Here is a 24,644-nt window from a genome sequence, read left to right as displayed (position 1 = left end):
AAACGGAAAATGTAGCTCCTAATCCTATTTGTTTGTGGTTAATTAATATTCTGAAACTAGAAAATGGATGGATTTTTGGCCTTGGGAGGGGTCTGCATGTAAACCTTTCCTGAAGATCCTCCACCTCTGTCTACAGCTGCAGAGGGTCCTGTAGAGAACAAATGCTGAAAGAGAAAGACTCAAACATGTCCAACATGAAACAGGCTTGCAGGAAGAACAGGAGGGCTATAAAAAGAAAGGAGAGAGGAAATTGCAGAACCACATCAGAGAAGTGAGGAAGGAACTTAATACCATTACTGGCTACACAGAAGAGAGTAGCCAAGAGACAGTGGGTGATGTGGAAAGGGACAATGAACTCAGATGTTCAACAGATTCTACACTGGACTTCCACTCACTCTGCCTACGCTTCAACAGCAGATCTATTTATATAACAAATAAAAGTGATCTACATGATCTATATTCTTGGTTTGGGATTGTACCTGCACCCCCCCTCCCAAAGCAACTACACGCCCTCCCACACCAGGACACCCTCCACTGTCTGTCTCAGTACCAGGGGTGAGGATGGAGCTGGGAAAACTACGCCCAGATTTTGTTACATAAGGACTACACTGTTCAACTGTGTGATCCTCTCCAAAAGAGCTTCAACCTGAGTCTACAGCTGAAAAAAGGTTCCATCTCTGTGGGAAGTATCATGTCTTGCTCCAGTATCCAGAGTAGGGCATTCAGTTGAGATAAATGACAACAGACACACATTATGGAGACCATGGAGTTTTTTTCTTTTAGTTTGATGCAGCTTGCACGCAAAGAACATGGTCCTGCTACTCTCATCTGGATGTTGCGTGCTTTGATTTTCATGCACATTCAACACAACCCAAGCCCTCATATTACATATAAACATACAATACATATACATAATGAATATAGGACTAACTCAGAGTTCTGTTACATCTACAGGGTGGGGAAGCAAAATTTACAATATTTTGTGGCAGGGATTGAAAGACAGTGTATGAACAATTAGTTTATTGAAAGTCATGAGAATTTATTTGCCACAAGAAAATTTACATAATACAAAATGTTTTTATTCTATGTGTCCTCCTTCTTTCTCAATAACTGCCTTCACACGCTTCCTGAAACTTGCGCAAATGTTCCTCAAATATTCGGGTGACAACTTCTCCCATTCTTCTTTAATAGTATCTTTAAGAAAGTCAACATTGCTGTGTGATGTTCTATTGGTAGCATGTTCTAAAATGCCCCAAATAGCAGAATCCAGAGGGTTTAGATCTGGGCTAGAAGGCGGCCATAAACATGAATCCCAAAAATTGCTAAAGTTGGATTTGTTGCTGTTGTCAACAAGTGTTTTGGTGTTCTTGTGTAAGATTTTAACTTCAAATCATATTTTACTGCATTTCTAACGGTCTTGTTGTCTACCTCAAGTTCAATTGCCATTTTTCTCATGGATTTGGTTGGATCCTTTAGGATTTTGGATTTGAGAGCTTTAATTAAAGCTTTGGTACGTTTTTTGTTGCTTCCTCCACTTCCAGACTTTCTCGTAATAGTTTTGCTCATAGTCATTCTCTTCTTTCCATTATAAACAGTCTTTATGGACACTCCAACTATTTTTGAAATCTCCTTTGGTGTGACGAGTGCATTCAGCAAATCACACACTCTTTGACGTTTGCTTTCCTGATTACTCATATGGGCAAAAGTTTCTGAAAAGGTATGGATAATAGTGTTAGGTATGATTATGACATCAATATATGTTTGGTTTCAAAACAATTGACGTAGTGCCTGCTGAGAAAAAACAACTAAATGTTCATTGTAAATTTTGCTTCCCCACCCTGTAGAAATACTTTGATGGTACCACTATCGCAACATCGCCAAAGTCCTGAAAGCCCACAAGACAAAAGTAATGGTACAGTGGATTTTTCAAAGTCTAAGCCCCCTCCTCAGCTAGTCAACCATCAAAGAATGGAGGCTGAAGTGGTGCAAACATACAATTATCTTCGTGTGCATCTGGACAATTTGACGTCCCTGAACATATATGCACTCTATAAAAAGGGATGGAGTCGGCTGTTTTTCTCACGACATCCTCAGTAAGAGGCTATATGTTTTACCAGTTGGTGATGTACTTTTTTTCTTCTGCAGTCTGGAGGGGAGGTAGTATGAAACACAAGGACACAAGGCAGTTGGACAAGCTGGAGGAGAAAGCTGTCTCAATAATCAGACGGACGCTAGACTCACTGGGGACCAGAGTGGAGAGGTGGACTCTGAATAAGGTGGAGGACATCATGGAAAATCACATCATCCTCTTCACTATATTGTACTAACCAGAGAAGCAGCTGCAAACCAGGACCCTATGTTACAGAAGATAGGTCATCTCCACTTTAATAATAATAATAATAATAATGACTAACAAGTGGTGTCAGGCACAACAAACCCCGCCCCTCGCATGTATTGTATCTTATTTTGGCATTGATCCAGCTGATGTCATCATGTCTATGCGTGTGCTAATGTCAGCTTATCAGTTGCCTCTCTATATGTGCCAAGTTTGAAATAAATTGAAACAAAATTGATGTTTTTATAGACATTTGAAATTTTGCCCATTATGGAAGAAAAAAAAGATAAAAAAAAAATGACTTTGACCTACTTTTCCGAAAATGTAACCACATCTTTTCTTGGTCACTGGCGATCTATAAATCCAATTTGGTGTGAATTCAACAAATAATTTTGCTGCTGAAGTGTTAACAAAAAAAGAAAGAAACGAACAAACAAACAAACCGAACCAAACACAACACCTCTTGCCTCCTCTTTGGGGGGGCGAGGTAACAATAATGACCTAATGACTAATAACATATTACAGTCAATGGAAGAAAAGTGTTCTACTTGACCTGGACAGCTGCTGTAATTTGCTGCTTTATATTTCTATTTACTAAATATGCCTATAACTTATTTTAATTAGATTTTTTTAATTCCTTCTGAGCCAATGGACAATAGAATTTCCTTTAGGGGATAAGTAAAATGACTGAAATATTGAACATTTACCTAACATGCTAAATGTAATCAGATATACATGCAAAGGAGTAAAAGTTGCTTTTTATAAGTGAAAGACAACCCAAAACCTACATTACCAAAGCAGTAGTGACTGCATGATACAAATCTGTAATTTTTCCATGTCACTGAGTCATGACAAACTTATAATTTGGCTGTGTGTGGCATAATTAACCCTTTCATGCATGAATTTTGAGAACCTTAGTCAAGATTTTTTTCTTCAGTGTTTTTATTCCTCCTTAAGCATGAAAAAAACAATGCGATCGAGTTTTTTTTTTCCTACAGAGTTACAAAAATATCTATACATTTAATTTTTGAAATAAAGAAACATATGTTTAAAACCCAATATCAAAGTGATATGAAAACAATAAAATAAAAACATTTTTAATCCTGCTAATCTAATGTCTTCTCACATTTTAACATATTCTAATGCTAGTAATTACTCACTTCATGGAGATAATATGCAAAAAAAAAAAAAAAACTTCTTGTCTAACAAATTGCAATTGATTTACACTTAAACATGTTAGTGCAGATCAGGTTTATCAAGAACAGAAAAGTTACAGTAATGGTCTGAATGTCAGTGTATGGGATGGTGCGTAAGTGTTCACTGTGTTGGCTGATATGGAACTAAAACATCAAAATCCATGAATAAACAAGAGAACAGGTGGAGAAGAACTGTCCACTGGAGTGACCTATGCATGAAAGGGTTAAAGCAAATATTTTTTCCTTCTTTTTTCAGATTATTGTAATAGTTCTACATTGTTTGGGAAATGACTCTGGAGATCTGAAACCTCTGTTATTGGCACAAGAGTCTGGAAAATGATAAGGGGTGGTAGAGCAGGTCGTTCAGTAACCAAAGGTTTTGGTGGTTTGAATCCTGCTCTGTCCCAGTCATGTGCCGTTGTGTCCTTGGGCAAGACACTTCACCCACCTTGCCTCCAATGTGACTCACACTGGTGTATGAATGTGTATGAGTGTTTGGTAGCTACACTTCCGTCAGTCTGCCCCAGGGCAGCCGTGGCTACAAATGTCGTTTACCACCACCAGAGTGTGAATGTGTGAGTGAATGAATAATGAATCTGTAATGTAAAGTGCTTTGGGTGCCTTGAAAAGCGCTATAGAAATCTAATCCATTATTATGAACCATAAACAGTGGTGTAAGTTGAATTTTAAAGCAGCTTTTTTTTCTTCCTCTTATGACTTTACTGTAAAGCAGAACAGCTGTTGAAGGTAGAGCTTCTGGTGGCAGTGATCCCCTGAGAAATATAGTCATGGTGAAGAACCACAAACTGAAACAACTCACTGAATGTCACAGATTTCCCAGATTCCCAACAGATTGTCTCTAAAATTGAAGTGGTGTTATGCTGAAGTCATGTAGTTCAATTTCAACAGTCAGTCAATAGTGTAAACAGACAGATGCATTTTATCTTCTTCCTTCCTTTCTTTAGGTTTTATATTTTCATTTTTATATTTGCAGTTTTATACTTTCCTAGGGTTTATTCTGAGGGAGGGACAAGAGTCATGATCTATCTATCTATCTATCTATCTATCTATCTATCTATCTATCTATCTATCTATCTATCTATCTATCTATCTATCTATCTATCTATCTATCTATCTATCTATCTATCTATCTATCTATCTATCTATCTATCTATCTATCTATCTATCTATCTATCTATCTATCTATCTATCTATCCATCCATCCATCCATCCATCCATCCATCCATCCATCCATCCATCCATCCATGTGATGCAACTGTGTGTGAATAGTTTTTGATGCAACATATCCACACACAAATGTTGTGTAAAGTTTTAGTGTTACAACATAATTGTCTTATTCAATATGTCAAGATATCAACTGGGGGGATTATTATGAATTAAAAGACCAAGACAAGAGGTCTGCAACAATTTTTACATAGTTTTTGGATGAAGTCATAAGACACCATCCATTGTCTACCCGTGATTTAGACTAAAAGATAAATACATATTTAAAATTTAAAAAAGGAAAACTAATGATCTCACTTTCATTTTTTGCAGAGTAGGGGGTCATGCACATGAATGCCAGTGTATAGTGTGTTTATTCATTTGGTTTACCTGATAATTCAAAGCTGATCAGATATGGATGGCTGAGCGCATGGAAGCATCACAGGAAAGCATGGATAATTTGGCAGAAATAGCAGACTGCCCCAACACCCCCACCCTCACCCCCACACAGGGCCTAATCTTTTATTGAACAACCTGAATAACACAAATGAGTTCGTGCATCTTTATTTGTAACATTCAAAGGGACCAATCATTATCTTTTAATTACTAGTACCCAGTAGTGGGGCCCATTAAAGCAAAGTAATTAATCTAACACTTTGGCAAGGGAGGGGATGTGCTGAACAAACAGCAAGTTCATTGAAACTGGTTTTGAGCCATAATATTTACACATGAAGAGGCACTGAATAACAAATTAATGGTGCAAGCAAGGACTAAAGTGAAGCGGTACAAAGGACCAAGAGTACCCATGGCATCTGCACCGCACAGTAGTTATCAGGCTGCTTTTTTTTTTTGACATTTCTTTTTATTTCTTAACACCATGGCACAATGGCTTTAGATGAAACAGCAAAATAAATCAATAAACAAAGTGCAAATATATCATGATCATAACAATAACTTGTGTACTTCACCTTTGTCTGCATACAATGTGAGTGCTATTTATATCCCTTGTTAACACATTAGTGCATGCTTCTGCTGTGTTGATGATTGATTAACATGTCAAATTAAATCACTGTCAAAGTAACATTAGCTCTGCTGATATCCCAAACAGTCCAATTACAGCCGTTAATTGAGTGAACCCACTAAGCTCTCAAGGACAACAGCAGACCGCGAAGATCTGATTTTACTGTCTTAAGCCATTGCCGCCTTTTGGGCTGAGGCTTTGTCTAGGTTCGATTTACAATAATATGGATAAAACGAACACAGTGATTATGTGAAGAGGTCAAACGTGGGCACAAAACCAGAGTGATTTCAGAGGACAAGTTCACTTTTTGTCTTTGTCATCTTTGCCATTGTCAAAGTAGCTATAACTCTGAATCAGAAAGAGTTGGGGTGGTATGTTGAATAAAATATACAAAAAATGAAATGGAAACAGTGATTGGTAAAATATATTTGAACTGTATTAGACTGAAAACAATATAACTTTGTCTATCTTTTGTTTTCCAGCATGTTTTATTTATGGGTGCTTCTATGAAACTGGGTTTATTTCGGTACCTGGCACTTTGCCAGCTTTTGAGACCCAATAATAAGAGAAATATTCAGACATATTCCCCCCAGGATGTAGATGACCTCAGAAAATTGAAAAAAAAAAAAAAAAAAAATCATACTCTTGCTCTGAGCCATCCAAAAATTAAGGAATTTCTATAAAATATTGGGGCCAAAAATAGGACCAAAATTGGGACAGGAAAAGCTACCTAGGTGTCAGTGCATTTGATCTGAATAACATGGCTTGAAATGGTCTTATATACCGCTATAAATAAAGACACTGTGTTAAATTTGCCAATCCTAGTGATTTTTCTAATACAGACATGCAGGTTTTTCATGAATCTTAGTCTCATTTCAGGTTTCGCACGTAACCCATCATGTCTACTTGCATTGCATGTGGAACCTGCCCATTTAAACACATGTAAATTGCAAATTATTTTGCAACAGCAGTCACTTTGCGAAACACTCTGTCTTGCATAATTAGTTAAATTCCCGAAATGTACCTGTGAGAGAATAAAAAGATAACAAATAGTATAATTGTATTTTTGTGTCTTTTTGACCATGTTACATGCAGATTTTTGTAAAAAAAAAAAAAAAAAAAAAAAAAGCAAAATAATATTTAAAAAAATGCGTTTTATGTGAAAAATAATTTCTTTTATCTCAGTAAATATTTATTTCTAAAATAGACCCAAAGTGCTTCCAAACTTACTTCATAATATTAGTCTACATCTGGTTTGAATTTTTAGCCCCCATGTTCAGTTTTTAGGGACCAGTTTATATCCTGATTTGAGGAATACTTTTTAATCATTTTACCACTTATTTGTGGGCAAACCGGTAATCATCTGCCTATTTATGCTGTAAGAGGACTAGACCTTCCCAAAACACTTGTACCAAATCATGATTACAATCCCCTTTTCACATCTCATCGTTGTGACGTATTTTCCATGACTTCATATTATCATTACCAGATAATTCTAGAAGTGTATTTGTAAATTACATTCATTAAGTGAAATAGGAAGAAGGTTATTAACCAAAAACACTATGACGTACAGCCAAAAAAAAAAAAAAAAAAGATATGGATGAAAAGCTGTGATGGTGTTTTCAAAATCTGCACCGGATCTCCAAGAAATCCAATATCGTATTGCTGTTGCAGTATCCATTTCCCATATTGGAAATGGATATTGCAGTATCGATTTGCCATTTTGATAGTGCACTTCCATTTTCCATATCAGTAATGGACAACTCAGTATCTTTTCCACATAAACATGTTTTTTATAACCATAATGCCTGGATATTATAATGCATACTGCAAATGATAGCTTAGAAACCCATTCATGACAATGTGCATTTTGTTTTATTCCTCTGTTTAATTGGATTATTATTGTTCTCTATCAGCAGATCTATTCCAATAAAATCATAAAACACTCTGAAACGGAGATTGCTCTTTAAGATAATATAATAATAAAAATATTCACACACTTTATGAGGGGGATATTGAACAACCAGCACAACTAATTACACTGCTTTGCAAAGTTCGTATTTCTGCCTCAGGAAAAGGGAAACCATCATCATCACTGGAAGAAAACAACAATGTACAGCTCTAGAGAAAATGGTTCAGAGATTTGACAACCCTGTGGTAATTTGTCAGCATCGTTCTCCATGAGCATCTCTACATCGTCCCCGCACTTCATACAGGAAATGATTCATCTGCATCCATGAGAGAAGCTGAGCGCCATTTCTAAATTACCTATGAGTTATCTCCTCAATAACTTCTAATCAGACAGCTGCCGTTTCCTCCACTGTAAACAAAAGTAATTACAGTAGATGTGATGGATGGAAAGAATAAGATAGCTTCTGCATGCTCAGGACCAGTCTAGGACTCTGTAGAGCAGAACACTTTAATTAGGGATGGCCTAGACCAGCACAACTGAATGAGCCTGACAAAGCATACGTTTCAGTTCCTAAAATAAGCCTCTGTCTATGCAATGCCTTTTGTTTTCCCAAGTTCAGGTTAGTGATTTACTCAAGAGCCTCTGAAGTTGTTGTTTTGAAAAGGGAATAAAATCTTGCACAGTATCACTTCATCCTGATTAAAGGTAATGGGATTTAGATAGAATTTAGCAGAAAAACTGAAAATGTGCATATTAGTAAAGAGGGGGGAAAAAATCATTGCAGGATTGTCATTATTTATTTGCACCTCCATGCACTTCCTTGATCAATATTCATAAAATATTTCAACTTGAAGCAGATACAATGCAATGGTGAGTTAAATAAAATCCAGATATTTTCTATATCTATATTCAGCCTCTGTGTGTTTATTCAGGAGGAGAAAAAGTACAATGAGAGCAGTTTATTGCAGAGTGTTGACCAAGCAGAGTGGCATCAAACTAAAATGTGGCGAGGCGTGTGAATACCAACAATTAAGAGTAAATTTACTGTAATTACAATTTGGAAAAAGATGTGTTGTTGTTAAAAAAAAAGGGTACTTCACTATGAAGAAAAGCAAGAAGGCTGCTTTTCCACTCTATAGTATATCGTTATATAGTAGAGACTTATTAACCCTTTCATGCATGAATTACAAAAACCTTAATCAAGATTTTATTCTTGACATTTAGGCATGGAAAAAAAAAAAAAAACAAAAACTATGCAATTGATTTTTTATGATCCTATTTTTAATGGAGTTACCAAAATGTCCACTCAGCTGGACACCATGCGTTTAATGTTAGAAGCAAAGAAACCTGTATTTTCTGATATACCGTGAGAAAACTATGAAATAAATGCTGATAATCTGATGTTTTCTCACATTTTAACATACCTGCATGGATATAATGTGCAAAAAAACCAACAAAAAAAAATAACTTTTTGTCTAACAGTTCACAATTTTTTACACTCAAACATGTTAGTGCAGATCAGGTTTATCAAGAACAGCGAAGTTACAGTAATGATCTGAAATACAGTGTATGGGATGATGCATAAGTGTCCACTGTGTTGGCTGATATGGAACTAAAACAATAAAATCCATGAATATACAAGAGAACACCTTTGAACAGCTGTCCACTGTAGTGACCACGATGCATGAAAGGGTTAACAAGCTGAGATAATACTGTTCAGCAAGAATACGACCACAACTGAATCAAATGTCCCAATGCATTATCCCGGTCTGATTTACGCTCTTCAATATTTATCGATAAAGTTAGAAGTAAACTGAAGATGGAGAAGATCAACTTGGATTAACTTTGTCTGATGTAACACAGATAAGTACTTATTACGTTTTAATGACATTACAAGAAAATGCTCTTATTTCATTGGAAATCAAACATGCAGAAGCCATCCAATGCAGCTGCAGCAGACGTAAATATAAATGAGAGGTTTGAAGTGCCAGAAATGTTTCATCAAGAATATAATCTGAGTTAAACATCTATAGATTAGGTTTTGTTAGATACCATCACTTATTCTTACTTGGTGTTTTGTGTTTTATAGAAGAGGAAAACACTTAGACTTACCACTCAATATCTAGCCTTGGACTAAATGAACCAGAAGGTATTTCCCTTTGATGATAGTATCCATGGTACTCCAGTCCAGCATCTACCTGTACCTGTATATTATAGTCAATCAAAGGCCCCAGCTCCACTGCCTGTCGTGCCTGCTGCACCTTGTATATATCTTTGATGTTGATTTTTTAGTAATAAACTGCAACCAGCTGACCTTTACTTCTCTAGGTATTCTCTTCAAATACATGTGATGGGAAGGATTTTTTTTTTATGTCGATCACTAAACATACACTGATATAAATGACAGTGCATGCAAAAAGTGCACATGTACTGTCATTTCAATTTCTAGAGAGGACAGTGACTTTGTAAATATTGTCTTGCCCAGCTGAAAAGGCAGAGTGGATTTTATTACCCTGCCCCCCGAAGGGGAGGCAAAGGATATTGTTTTTGGTTCGGTTTATTTCTTTGTTTGTTTGTTTGTTTGTTTGTTTGTTTGTTAACACTCTAGCAGCAAAACTACTAGCTGAATTCATACCAGATTGGGTTTATAGATTGCCAGTGACCCAGAATAGATCTGAGTACATTTTGGGAACAGTAGGTCTAACTTCAAATTTTATATGAATTTTTAAAATCCTTTTTTCCCCATTTACTTATAATGGGCAAACTTTCAAATGTCTGTAGCAGCAAAACTATTGGTTGAATTCACACAAAATTGGGTTTGTAGATTGCCAGTGACCCAGAATAGATGTCATTATGTTTTGGGAAAAGTAGGTCAAAGTTAAAATTTTTCATGCATTTTTAAAATCTTTTTTTTTCCCCATTTACTTATAATGGGTAAAATTTTAAATGTCTGTAAAAAACATCAATTTTCTTTCAATTTACTTCGAACTTGGCACACAGAGGCAATTGATATGCTGACATCACCACATGCATATACATGACATCAGCTGGCTCAATGCCAAAATAAGCTACAACACGTGTGAGGGTGGGGTTTGTTGTGCCTGGCATCACTTGTTTGTTTGTTTTATTGTTAACACTGTAGCAGCAAAACTATTGGTTGAATTCATACCAAATTGGGTTCATAGATTGCCAGTGACCCAGAATAGATGTCACTACATTTTGGAAAAAGTAGGTCAAAGTTCAGCTTTTTATGAATTTTTTCAATCTTTTTTTTTCCCTATTTACTTATAATGGGTGAAATTTCAAATGTCTATAAAACATCAATTTTGTTTCAATTTACTTCAAACTTGTCACATATACAGAGGCAATTGATTTGCTGACTTCACCACATGCATAGACATGATGACATCAGCTGGATCGATGCCAAAATAAGCTACAATATATGTGAGGGGTGGGGTTTGTTGTGCTTGGCACCACTTGTTTTATTTTAGTCTGCAGGAGTTCAAGGTTAAAGCCAAACGAGAACTACACATGGAGGACAGTTGCAGTTTCTACCTGTTGACCTGTGTATTCATATAAAGGACGTCATGCCTGCTGTTACTCAAGTGAATACATATGCATGTGCACGTTCTAGTATCATAGTACACATAGTATGAGGTAGACAGATAGCAAGTTACATCAAGATGCAGGAAAAACAGATGGTGTTCTGCCTCTAAGTGAACAAACAACCAAATATTTGTGCGTTTCAAGGCCTCAAACATTCACCCATTTTTTCACAGTTATGCTGAATCCTCTAGCCCTCATGTTTTTCTCCTCAATGATGTCCTTCGGCGCATCCTGCAGGATTCCGAGGCATTCCCAGACCGGCGTGTTCTTGGTCTGCTTGAGGGTCTTCTCCGAGTTGCATGTGTCCAGAAATCCTGATAAGATGCCCGCTGGACCTTAAATGGCTCTATTTAACACACTGCAGACATCCAAGCTCCTTACAGCTGAACAGTACACTCCCTTAGACCACTCACATGTTAGTTAATGCTGCAGTACATATCAAAAGGACTAACTCAGCAGCGAAACCTGGAAATTACACCCTTCAAGGAATTCTGTGTATGTATTCACAGCTGGTATTCTTTAAAAACCTGGATTGGGGCCTTACTTCTTTCCACCTCAGTTCTTTTTTTTTTTTCTTCATTGTAGCAAACTTGGCATGCCTTGCTTCCCAAAAGAAACCTTCATTTTCTGACTCTCTTAAATCCTTATGCCAACACCTCATGCCCAGTAAGGCTGCTTGCCATTCAGTAAGGAGGATGAGAGTGTTATGAATTCAGGTGCTGTCATGTTTTTTTTTTTTTCTTTTTTTTTTTTTTTTGTTTCTTCTCTCACTCTCTCATCATGATTCACTTGAGGAATTTTGATCTTACCTCGAAAACCCACTCTTTTGTCCTTGAAGACATCCTCGATGTTCAGCTTTGACAAACACATGGAACACAAAGACGTAAAGAGGTTTTATGTAGATGAAACAATAAGCTTTTCTTTATTGGTCATTTCTTCCAGTTCAGGTCTCATCACAACACACTGACTAATATAACATAACCTAATGAAGGCAGTGTAAAAGCATATTTATATTAAGTCACTAAGGCGTATTTATAGTCATCAATATCTAAAATCCAATCTGATTATGTTTATGTTTATGTTTACACATTTGGCCGACGCTTTTTTCCAAAGCGACTTACAGGGGAAAACCAATTAATCACTCAATCAATCAAATTTATTTATATAGCGCCAGATCACAAAAAAGTTATCTCTGATTAAAAAGTGAAAGTTATATCTGATTACTTGAAACTTGCTTGAATTTACCTGTATAATGAATCCATGCCTTACATTACCCCATTCACACCAAGCTGCTATCGTAAAACAATAACATGCAAATTCACAATAAAAAAAAAAAAATGCCACCAGTGTTTTATTCACTTCACTGATAAATGTAGTTTTACACCAGATCAGTAAATTATATTTAATGCAAGTAATCACTGGCGGCCGGTGCTAAACAGGAGTGGGAGGGTGCAAGAGAATCTGAATATGTGTGCAGAGCCAAATTTATTATATTCACTCATTGTCCCTTGCAGAACACACTTGAACCCTTGAACCCCATGTGGCAAACCTGCACCAAATCCACTTGACCACCGGCTACAGTTTCATGGTCCATTAGCTCTGTAGCTGAACTGTCAAGTGGTGTTTGGCCTCGTACAACATTAAATGAGGCAGCCACGGCCTAGATGGATGGAGAGTCGGTTGCTGGTTCAATTCCCTGGACTGGTAGAGAGTTGTTGGTTGATGTGCACTTAACCCCCCCATTTGCTACCTGTGCACCTGATATGTTGAGCCCACTGCTTCTAGTATGCAGTGTGTAAAGCAGGATCTAGTGATGGGTAGAGGACGAACTTCAGTGTGTAGTGCATGTTTATGTGTGTGAACCCCTACTGACGAAATAAAGATTCTTCCTCTGTATAAAACACAAAGGTGGAGACAACTGACTGGAGGTGTAATAAGCTAAATATGAGTAAACTTGCAAACTTACTAAACTCTAGTGATGTGACATTCACGAACGAATCGAATCTTTTGAACGGCTCTTTGAAATGAACGATGGGAACCAAGTCTTTGTAAAGAGCTGTTAATTTTTTTTTTTTTTTTTTAAGGAGGGAGTGTCTGATTGCCTGTCAATTTAGCGTCACTGGGGAGGCACTGGGCAGGAGGAGAATGTTCGAGCAGAAAAAAAAGAGTGCTAATGCACTGCGCATGTCTCATGGCAAGAAATTAGCAAAATAACAACAGTTTGAAGCGTGAGGTGAGCATACTGGAGGAGGTGGAGCTGGAAGACTGGTCGAAACCGGATAAAAGTTTGAGAGTGAGTGAGTGACCACCTATGAGTAATGAGCCAAAGAAAAAGGAGGAGTGTTTGGATGCACTTTTCAGAAAGAAAAGATGGGCATGCAACTTGAGAATTGCACTATAGTTCAGGTATTTAAGTAATTGCAGTGATTAATCATTGTTGTGTTTTGTGCAATTTTTTCCATATGCTTACACACATTTATTCTTCTTGTTTTGAGGAGAATAAAATGTTATTTCACACGAAAATGTTTTATTTTCTTCTTCATTTTTAGGCTACAGACTAGTCCACATAATGTACCGTGATGTTTTTTGTCAAATTCCAGCATTTGCCTAATGTCACCTCTCATGTCATGTATTTAGCCCACACATTTGAACTAACTATTCTTTTTTACGGTAAGATAATTTTTACTGCCACGGCAATTAAACACCTTTAAAATGTCATGTCAATCATCACATGTAGCCTATTTAGTCATTAAAACATTAGTGTTTCAAAATAATGCAAAAAACATAAAAGAGCCAGTCTTTTGAACGGCTCTTTTCAGTGAACGGCTCCTGATTGAACGGATCCCTTCAAAGAGCCAAAAGTCCCATCACTACTAAACTCACTTACCTGTGCCACTTAGAGAAGTTTGATTCTAGATTCCTAAAAGCATCTGTATCCAAAACCAATGAAAATCATCACACATGAAAACAATTTTGATCTACTACAGGGAGCCAAAAATTGAACGAATCTTTAATCCTCCAATGGCAGTAAAGCCTGATGTCACCTGTTCTATTAATGTCTGAGTCAAATATACTCATTTATCTGGCACCCCGTGATAAGGACATGAACATATTTACAACTAAATACAGTTAAAAACATCTGCAGTCAATGTTGACATAGTCACGGTCTGCTCCGGTGTGGCCGTTGACCCCTCCCTCAGCAATCAGACTCACTCCTCATCCACCTGCTGCCCACTGCACAGACGCAGCTCCTTGTCATTAAGAGCTGTATTTAAGGGTCTTTTCTGCGGCTGTGCAGCGTCGGATCATTGTTCACCACATCCTGCCATAACCTGGACTTCATCACCATCCTCATTACTCACCAGACTCTGACTGCTGTCGTCTCAGGTTTTCTGTTTGTTCCCTTTCATTTGTTTGTCTTTAAATAATTTCGTTTCTTCCTTCAGCACCATGCACTTGAGTCCTATCCTTTACTACCGCATGACAGACGTGAACTATCGGACACATGAAGGATGATATCACAATACTTTAAACATTTTTTTAAATTTGAGAAATATTTTTGCGCTTATTTGTGTATATTTCTTTTACGTATATTGATCTACTACATATTGTACAAACTGTGGTTCTGATAGTTTTAATATAGTGTTTTAATATGCATATTTCACATATATATATTTTTTATTTGTTTTTTGCTTGTTTTTTTTTTAGATTTCTTTCCTGCTACTTTTCAATTTACCTGTAACACACAACAATTTCCCCTGGGATCATTAAAGTATTGTGATTCTAAGATTTGCAAAATTGTTGCTAAAAATGTATAAACATCTCTTCTTCTCAGAGTCATTTTAAATAGGGTGGTGGCTATGCACCTCTTATAGTCCTGCTGCCAGTGCACGTACTATATTTACTTTAACATACTATTTTAACATATTGAGAATAAAGTATCACTGTCATGCTGGTCATCTTCTGCACTTGATGCAGTAAAACTAAACTCAACCAGTAAGGTTTTATGATAGAAATCGTAAAATGACTCTTCTCTGACCTGCAACCTGTGGTCAAAACACATTCTGATACTTTCCTCTTCCCTATCAAACACTTTATAAAACAGTTTGGCTATTTTCAACTTCAGTCTAGAAGTATCAGTCTCGGTATAGCCTTTCAAAAGCCCAAATCAGTAGAACACTCTTGCAGCTGCTTTGCCTGTTTTATGTTTCGCTCCAGCCTCTGCATACTAAATACATTATCGAACCTCCTCAGGAGAAATAAAACACAGTGTAAAATGCTGGCAGTGTTTCCTCCTTAAGCGGTGAACAAACCCAGCGGATCGTAAAAGTGATGCACCAATGCTTATAGTGTGCAGAATTCTTAGAAGTGTTTACTATGTTTTCAGAATTACTGACTACTGGCCTCAGCGTATTTACATGCATCTTGGTAACTTATAATAGGGTATCCCATGTTTCCATGAATAAACCAATTACCCAGTGGTCTTCAATCCTCGACCTGGAGGTATTTCTTCTGCTTCTTTTTTTTTTTTTTTTTTTTTAATACCGTTAACTTAATTAAATTCACTTGCTGTCTGTGGTGTGAATCACTACATGATTAGATCATTGCAGTCAAATAACAGTGTTCTGCATTTGGAGTATTTAGACTGAAAACAACTGACCTCAGGAGCCCTTTCCCACACAATATCATCTACCATCATCTGCAAGGGAAGTTTCCTACTGCCCCTTCCCCTTCTGAGTGAGCTCACCTGTAGAGAAATTACTTTTAGAAGTTGTTCTTGAAATAACGTCGAGAAGCCAACACACAAACCAAGTCTACTAAACTATGTAAATGTGTGTACTAACACTTAAGGAAGTGAAGCTAACACCTTTTGAGTGATGACTTTACCAAGACCGCAAGTCATGTTAAATGCAGAGCAGCACAAGACCTAATACAGATCTAATGCATCCCAGTCTTACAGGACATACGTGAGCTGTACAAACCATAGAGCAGTGGTTCCCAACCTTTTTTGGCTCATGACCCCATTTTAATATCACAAATTTCTGGCGACCACAGACATTCAAAACAGAGACTTTTTTTTTTTTTGCTAAAATTAATTTGTTTTTGATCATGTCATAGTTTGCTATACTATGTTGCAAATAAATGCTAATTTTAGATGACATTTAGTCTATATAATGTATATTATTATGGACGGAGGCAGAAAAACCAGGTGTAGGTTACTGCACAAACTCAGAATTTTATTTTCCTTGGTCAGGATATGTACAGTCAGTCCAGCTTGGATTTACAAGGCTGACAATAATACTGAACAAACAATAACTCAAACTATGAATTATGAAAGAGCTGCAGCATCTGAAACCAACCATCATGAACATCTGAAAGATAAACAGTACCACAGTGCTTCAGTTTCAGCTTCAGAGTTTATCATGTCTGTTATGTATGTGATTGTCTCTCAACTCACCACATATTTTTAATCAGTAAGTTGTTTTTTTTTTATTTTTAATTTTTATCAATTACTAGAAATTTTAGGCGACCCCATTTGAATTCCAGGCGACCCCATGTGGGGTCCCAATCCCAATGTTGAAAAACACTGCACTAGAGACTTTTTTTTGGGTGTTTTTGAGTAAGAGTAGCTTTTGAAATAAGGTCTGAGTGTCTACAACCATGCTGGTAATCTTCCTCTGGGTACTAAGAGTACTCGTATAAAATTCAATGACAATCCATTTAATGGGTGCTCAGATATGAAGCTTGGACTAAATGGGGCGACCAGCTGACAGACCCACATTATATACGGTAATGGCTAAAAGAGCAGCACCTGTGTTCTGTCATTCCTTTCATCCCATGAGTGTTCTGCACTGATAGCGTATTTTGGCATTTTAGTTTGATCAATCGATGTCTTTTAAGCCCAGACTGCCTTCAGAATGCACTAGCAGTAACAGTTTACACCAGTTCAGTGTGTGAATGGTGTTTATAGTGTGTGTATGTGTATGTGGGGGGTGCACAAACTGACCAAAACTTACCAGCAACAGCAGCTGTTGATAGTCATGTTTCCATGAGTGAATTCCAATTGGATCTAGAGCTGCACAATATATCGTTTGAGCCTCGTCATCACAATGTACGTGTGTGCAATAGTCACATTGCAGGTCCTGCAATGTAGGAGGAAATGAACTCAACATGTTCTCATCTAAGTTCAAGCTGGGTACCTGACACACACAGCATACAGCGATCTACCAATCACAGTCGTTCTTAATCGGTTTGCAGAACAGACCACACCCCTGCACATGGAGTGAGTCGCTAGTAACAACATTGAAAAATGAGCCATGAACAAGAGAAAAATTACCGAAAATGAAGACTTGGTGCCAAAAACGAAAGCAACGTCAGTCATCTGGAATTATTTCGGTTACATGAAGGATGATACTGAAACACATGTTCTGTGTCGATAGTGCCTTACACCTGTTGCCACAACGAGAGGAAACTAATTTGTTTGAGCATTTACATCGGCACCACACAGCTGTTAGATCCTCCTGAGTATTTTTTCATATCGCAATATATATCGCAATGTCAGTTTTTTTCCAATATCGTGCAGCCCCAATTGGGTCTACTTGTTCATCACACCTGTAACTAAAAATCTCTAATGCATTTCAACTCGAAAATGTGACAGTTTTATGCACCAGAAAGATGGGTGCAGACGCAGATTCAAGAATTTCTGAAAGGATTCTTGCAGATAGGGCAATTTTTGATGTTTATATAATTTCCTCATAAATGAAGGCAGCCATTGCTCTGAAAAAATATGAAAACACGCTTCTAGTGCTTTACCATCAGCCAATAAATATGAGAAAGTTGCTGTTTTGTTTGGTATGGTGATTGCTAAAAAGTTGATCCTGTGTGTGTGGAAGAAGGACTCAGTGCCCATGTTTGACGTTTGGTTGGGGGAACTGGCAAACGTACTACATCTGGAAAGACTAAGGTATTATAATGACAATAAAGGCAAAGTGTTTGACCAGATATGGACTCTGTGTTAAAATTTCTTCAATGAGGTGACTGATGTGAGTGACTGACCTTGCTGTTTTCTGCATTACAAACATTTTTCTTTCTTTTATTTGATATACGATTACTAATTTGTAGCATATTAATGTATTGTTGTCAGGACTGTGTTGCTGTAAATTCATTGATTTGCAGCAGGAGAGGAAAGAGCTGTTTTATTTTGCTGTTTTTTGCAAAAATGAATAAATATAAATTAAAAACAAAAATCAAAACACATACCGCACAACAGTATCTATCGACATGAGTAATTTCTTGCTGATCTGAAAGACGGTAAGAAACTGAGATCATATTTTCATGTCATTTCTAAATTTATCATATTTAACTCTGTTGATGCTAAAAACATGAATCCAAATTCTGGGAATAGGTTTAATTATAATGTAGAACTATAATATAGTGCAATGGTTCCTAACCTTTTTTGGCTCGTGACCCCATTTTAACATCACAAATTTCTGGTGACCCCAGACATTCAAAACAGAGACTTTTTTTGTGCTATCATCATCTGCAAGGGAAGTTTCCTACTGCCCCTTCCCCTTTTGAGTGAGCTCACCTGTAGAGAAATTACTTTTAGAAGTTGTTCTTGAAATAATGTCGAGAAGCCAACACGCAAACCAAGTCTACTAAACTATGTAAATGCGAAAGCCTCGGGGGGGGGCATTAAGGAGCCCACTAACACATTTACTGTGTACTAACACTTAAGGAGGTGAAGCTAACACCTTTTGAGCGATGACTTTACCAAGATCTCACGTCATGTTAAATGCAGAGCAGCACAAGACCTAATACAGATCTAATGCATCCCAATCTTACAGGACATACGTGAGCTGTACAAACCATAGAGCAGTGGTTCCCAACCTTTTTTGGCTCATGACCCCATTTTAATATCACAAATTTCTGGTGACCACAGACATTCAAAACAGAGACTTTTTTTTTTTTTTTGCTAAAATTAATTTGTTTTTGATCATGTCATAGTTTGCTATACTATGTTGCAAATAAACGTTAATTTTAGATGACATTTAGTCTATATAATGTATATTATTATGGACGGAGGCAGAAAAGTCAGGTGTAGATTACTGCACAAAGTGAGAATTTGATTTTCCTTGGTCAGGATATGTACAGTCAGTCCAGCTTGGATTTACAAGGCTGACAATAATACTGAACAAACAATAACTCAAACTATGAATTATGAAAGAGCTGCAGCATCTGAAACCGACCACAATGAACATCTGAAAGATAAACAGTACCACAGTGCTTCAGTTTCAGCTTCAGAGTTTGTCACGTTTTTTATGGATTATGATTGTCTCTGTCAACTCACCATATATTTTTTATTGGCAAGTTTTTATTTTTATCTTTATCAATTACTAGAAATCTCAGGTGACCCCATTTGAATTCCAGGCGACCCCACATGGGGTCCCGACCCCAAGGTTGGAAAACACTGATATAGTGTATTATAACATATAACTTCTAGAGTCTTCACAACACAGTAGAATTATTCAGCGTGGTGGATATGATCTAAGAAAGTGAGGGTCTTCAGTCTCTGATTATCTTGTTTTTCAAACAAACCCAGTTTTAGTTTTATCGACTGTCTACAAATGTTTATACTTTAGAAAGAACACTTCATCAGAGAGCACTAAGCTATGAAGAGGTTGTTGCCTCGTTCTTTGAGCTTTTCTACATGCTTTTGAAAATTTTGTCTAAGCACAATTTTTTATATTTGTTTTTCTTACACTTTGTTGTATTGCAAATGAAGCCTTCATCTCCATGTATTTTATGAGTTTAAATAAAGGTTGACTAAATGATTCTGTTTTTTTTTTAGTCCTTTCATAATGCAGATTGACGGTCACTTGTATTTGAATTTAGTCTGAAGTGAATGTAATTTAGAATTAAGGAATTATGAAAGGCTTGACAGAGTTCTAAATTAATGAGGGCTTGGTATTTGCTCCTTTTGTCTCACAAGAAGGATTTTTTTTTTTAATTTCTAAGGCGTGCATTCAGCGTGGTCTAAAAATGCGAGACGTAACCAGGCACTGTTTCTTCTCAGATGCTGCTTCAACATCTATCATTCAAGTTTTCTCTTCATCATGAAAACAAAATATTTAAGTAATTTTATTTCCCTTACTGGTTTGCTTTTTTTTTTTTTTTTTTTTTTTTACAGCTATCCCTTATTTCTATATGTGAGACATGTTTCAGGTTTAGAGTCTCATTGGCTCACCCTCAGAAGAAAGAAAATGTCTCCAAGACTGGCATTTTCTTCCTTAAATCCCATGACATTTTTTCCACTCCCTGAATGAGGGAATGAGCACTTCTCCAAATAAACCCCTCTTTGGGCCTGGAGCCACTAATCTGTAATTTAATTTCAAGCGGGTGTCTGGGCCATGAGGACACACTGCAAGGTCAAGGGCTACTGTACAGAGAGATCTATGCATTTGGGCACAGCCTGGGGTTTGATCAACAGTCTCATCCAGCTCAGGAAGAAGACACAGTATGAGTGTGTGTGTTCCTGTGCATGTGTGTGTGTGTTCTGGTAGTTTTTCTGCACTACTTACACAAGTCACACTTGATGCAAGGTAGCTATTTCGCATATGACAGCGACAAACAATCATGGAGAAAATCCATTATTCAAAACAACTAAAATGTTTGGGATGACTGAGCATCTGCAAACAGAGAGGGATTAGCCCTAAAATAGGACTGTCTAACCGAGAACAATTCAACATGTCAGTGTTGATCTGCATGTAAATGAAATATTTGTATTACTTTGACCATAATTCATGTTTTACTCATTATGTAGAATAGTCTAGTCTGCAGATAAATCAACTAATGGGAAAATGGTGGGATGAATTTGAGCAGCATGGGTAATCCTGTGGGTGAAGAAATGTCTGTAATAAACTCGACCTTGTTCTGGCTGAACGAGCACAAAGTGGCCCTGGGAATGGGACCAATAATTACCAATGACCACGCAGTTTCACCATGTCTTTTTAATGTAAATAGGCACTGCGTTATTGACACAAATGGCTTTGGCATTCATACATGGACATAAGGCACGGGACTTGCACAAGTACCTAAAAAATGTAATAAAACAACCTGTGCAGGCCCCTGGCCTCGTTACTGAAGAAATAAAACATTCCATACTAGCAGTGGAAACTAGCTGAGATAGTCTGTGTTCATTAAAAACAATTTCTTACATATAAGTCTGTCAGGTCAGTGAGAAAATCAGGGTGTATCCTATGGACCATTTGCAGTTTGTTGGAGCTTAGCTGGCATTCAATTTCAATTCCCTCAAGTTACTGAATATAGGAGAGCAGCACACACTGACAGGTACAAGTTACTCCAGCGACAGACGCTAATTAGCAAGTGCAGGAGTAATGGAAGAGCCAAGCTCTCTCTCTGGCAAAGAGACAGTGACAGCAACAAAGGCAGGGTCATCTCTTTAAGTGTCTTACTTCTTTTTAGACAGGAGATCTCTGGCACATGCCCCATCACAACTCATACCGAGCGATGTCAGGGACAGAGAGACGAATCTGTCACATCCTGTAGTTTTCAAACTGAGCTTCTGCTTTGCATACTGCAGAGAATACAACTCAGTCAACTGCATTCGCTCACTCACTGCTGTGGCCCTCCATTGACAGAGAGTGAGAGAGGACGGTATAAGAAATAATGGCACGTGATGTGTTTATGTGTTTTGATGGAAACTCGAGGGAAAGTCTTAGAAAGAAAATGATGGACTCATCTTCTGCTCAGCGAGGCTTTGACATTCTGTAGGGGACGCTGGAAATAGTCTCCAGATTGATGGATAGGTGGAGTGGGATTACCCGCCAGACTCATCTCCTACCCACTGCCTGGTCCTGGCTCCTGGAAAAAGACACAAAAACACAATACCTATAATGTCAGACTGTTCACTGTGGGAGAAGTTATTAGCTTTAAAAATAATAAAACACCGCAGGGAGGTTCATAGGAACCCACAGCTAACCAAATAACTAAAACAAGCCGAGGCAGTCCCACTGGTAACACTCACATCACATGCACAGTATTAATTATATTGCAATTATTATTATTATAATTAGCAGTCACAGGATTAATTGCAAGCAAAACATGAAACAAAAATTAGAAAAAAAAGCCTATCCAAGTGTTTTTTCATCAGTGGGAATCTGTGTGTCTTCAGTCTTTTTCCATCCACCCCTCTATGATACAAGTACCTTTGTGGGGCACCACCCCTCTGCAAGAGCAGCGGAATAAATTGTTCTCCCTGCATCATTAAACAGTTTGAATTAACGGGTGGAATTTAATGTCACACATGAAGAACTTCTTAGAAACGTTCAAAGATATATAGTTGGTTTTAAGCATGGAGGTTCAGTTGAGATACTTTATCCAAGCCGGTTAGCCATGCAACTGAACCCCTAATTGAAAACAGAGGACCCCCTCATCAGGACAGATCTGTTTCTTGGTGAGATATCCAATATAACTACAGTGAGAGCAATCTCCAGCTCACAGCGATGGAAACCGGTGTGTGCTTAATTTTAGATGCACTTGTCCAAATCTGTCATGAATCTACATTTTATTCAGACATAACTGTACTGTATGTCTATCCAAATGTTTCATCAAAGGAAAAACATAAATACTTCTGTCAGTGGGCTTCTCCTTCCTACTAATTGACACACATTATCATCCCTTTATTACATTTTACACATGACAGGTTGGTGTGATGTGAATAAATCCTAAATGAAACCCTGAGGACATTGCTAACAGCTTCAAAATGTCAGTAAATCTGATAGAGCTATAAAGTCTGTCATTCTAAAAGATGGAAAGCTTTGCAATTTGCAGACCTCAACAAAAGTAAATCTGTTTTAAAGAGCATCACGACATTTGGAAATGCTGTCTGGCCCCCATTTTCTCCCTGTCAGGGGGTTATCACACTTGCCAACTTACTACCATCAAAGATGAACACAACACAATTGTCACACATTCATTTTCTCATCAGATTCAAGCTATACTTAAAGGATTTATTTATTATTTAACTTTTATGTAACAAATTAAGAAGGAACTGAAACAGGTTGTAGAAATCCACTCAATTTATGTTTGAATGAATATAAAGATAGCTTTGCAGCACCTGGAGGGTTCAAATTGAAATTTTTTGAACTATTAGGGTTTAAATACACAAATAAATGAACCGAAGACTAATAAAAGTGGGTTTAGCAAAATATGAGCCCTTTAAGTTACTCTGAAGAGGTCCAAGAAAGTGTATTTGATGGAGGATGGCGGCAGTTCTGTACAGCGGTAAGAGTTAAAATACAAGAATTCCATCTTGAAGGAAGGTCTTTACTAAATAACAAGGATGGCCACCCTAAGAGGATTCGTTTCTTGGATTGTTAACACTGGCAATCAAAAAGTAAACTCCAACTTAAGTGTTAAACAATTACTTTCTCTCTGTCTGAGAACCCAAAGCAGCACAGCAGTGCAGAACTATTCCCCACTTGAACACCTGAGACATGAGCTGATAGACAGATTCATTTACAGCAGGTACACGAGATTGCACACTAATTTACCTGGGTTACAGGAGATTGTTCACGTGAAAGATACAGCAGCACAGTGGATTCCATCTAATGAACTGCAGTAAATCCATACTGTGCCCATTTCTTTCTTCATTTACATTGACATGCAAGTGCCATGTTTAATTCTCCCCATTGGTAATATTGGTTTTTTTTTTACATTTATATTTATATATATATAAAATACATAACACCAAAAAAAAAAACAGCGGGCCTGCTGTTTTCTGACACAGACAGAAAGAAAAACAACCATAGTAAACCAGGGATGGCAGTATGAAAGCAAATGTTTGGGAATCACCTTGGAGTTGTATTCAGGATAATGAGGATGCAGCTAAGACCTTGGTGATACTTAAATATCATTACCAGATGATCAAACACACCGTGGCAATTTCCCTGCACAAGGATAGATAATTATGAGGTATAATGTATACAAGGATGATACGCTTTTAGTGAGACGTTTCCATTTTCACAAACGCCTTATATGTCTCAGTGTACAGCGCTGCACTAAAAATATGAGGTCCAGAAGGAAACAAATACTGGATTGTAGGATACATTCAAAGTGCACGCACTATCATCAGCGTGGGAAGACTTATAGGAGGCTATTATTATTTCACTTAACCATGCATATAAAAGCCCCATAAACTGTATGTTTGGTGTGTGTACATTGTCTTCCGTCCTCTTTAGATTTCTTCATGGGTGGATAGTGTAGGCATTTACACAGACACACAAAAAACTCAGATCAGAAATTGCCAATAAACAAAAGCATTGCAGT

General features: G+C 37.3%; 1 protein-coding gene across 1 annotated transcript in view; it reads right to left on the bottom strand.

The window, feature by feature from the left end:
• Nucleotides 1-21,286: 21,286 nt before the first annotated feature.
• Nucleotides 21,287-24,644, bottom strand: part of cd276 (CD276 molecule) — a 74,945-nt gene continuing 71,587 nt past the window's right edge. Inside the window, exon 8 of the mRNA XM_030131100.1 lies at nucleotides 21,287-22,178. The gene's annotated coding sequence lies outside the window, so the exon portion shown is untranslated. The remainder of the gene's footprint in view (nucleotides 22,179-24,644) is intronic.

The sequence above is a fragment of the Sphaeramia orbicularis genome, chromosome 3, assembly GCF_902148855.1.
Source record: "Sphaeramia orbicularis chromosome 3, fSphaOr1.1, whole genome shotgun sequence".
Lineage (NCBI taxonomy): Eukaryota > Metazoa > Chordata > Actinopteri > Kurtiformes > Apogonidae > Sphaeramia > Sphaeramia orbicularis.
This window is presented reverse-complemented; position numbering and strand designations above follow the sequence as displayed.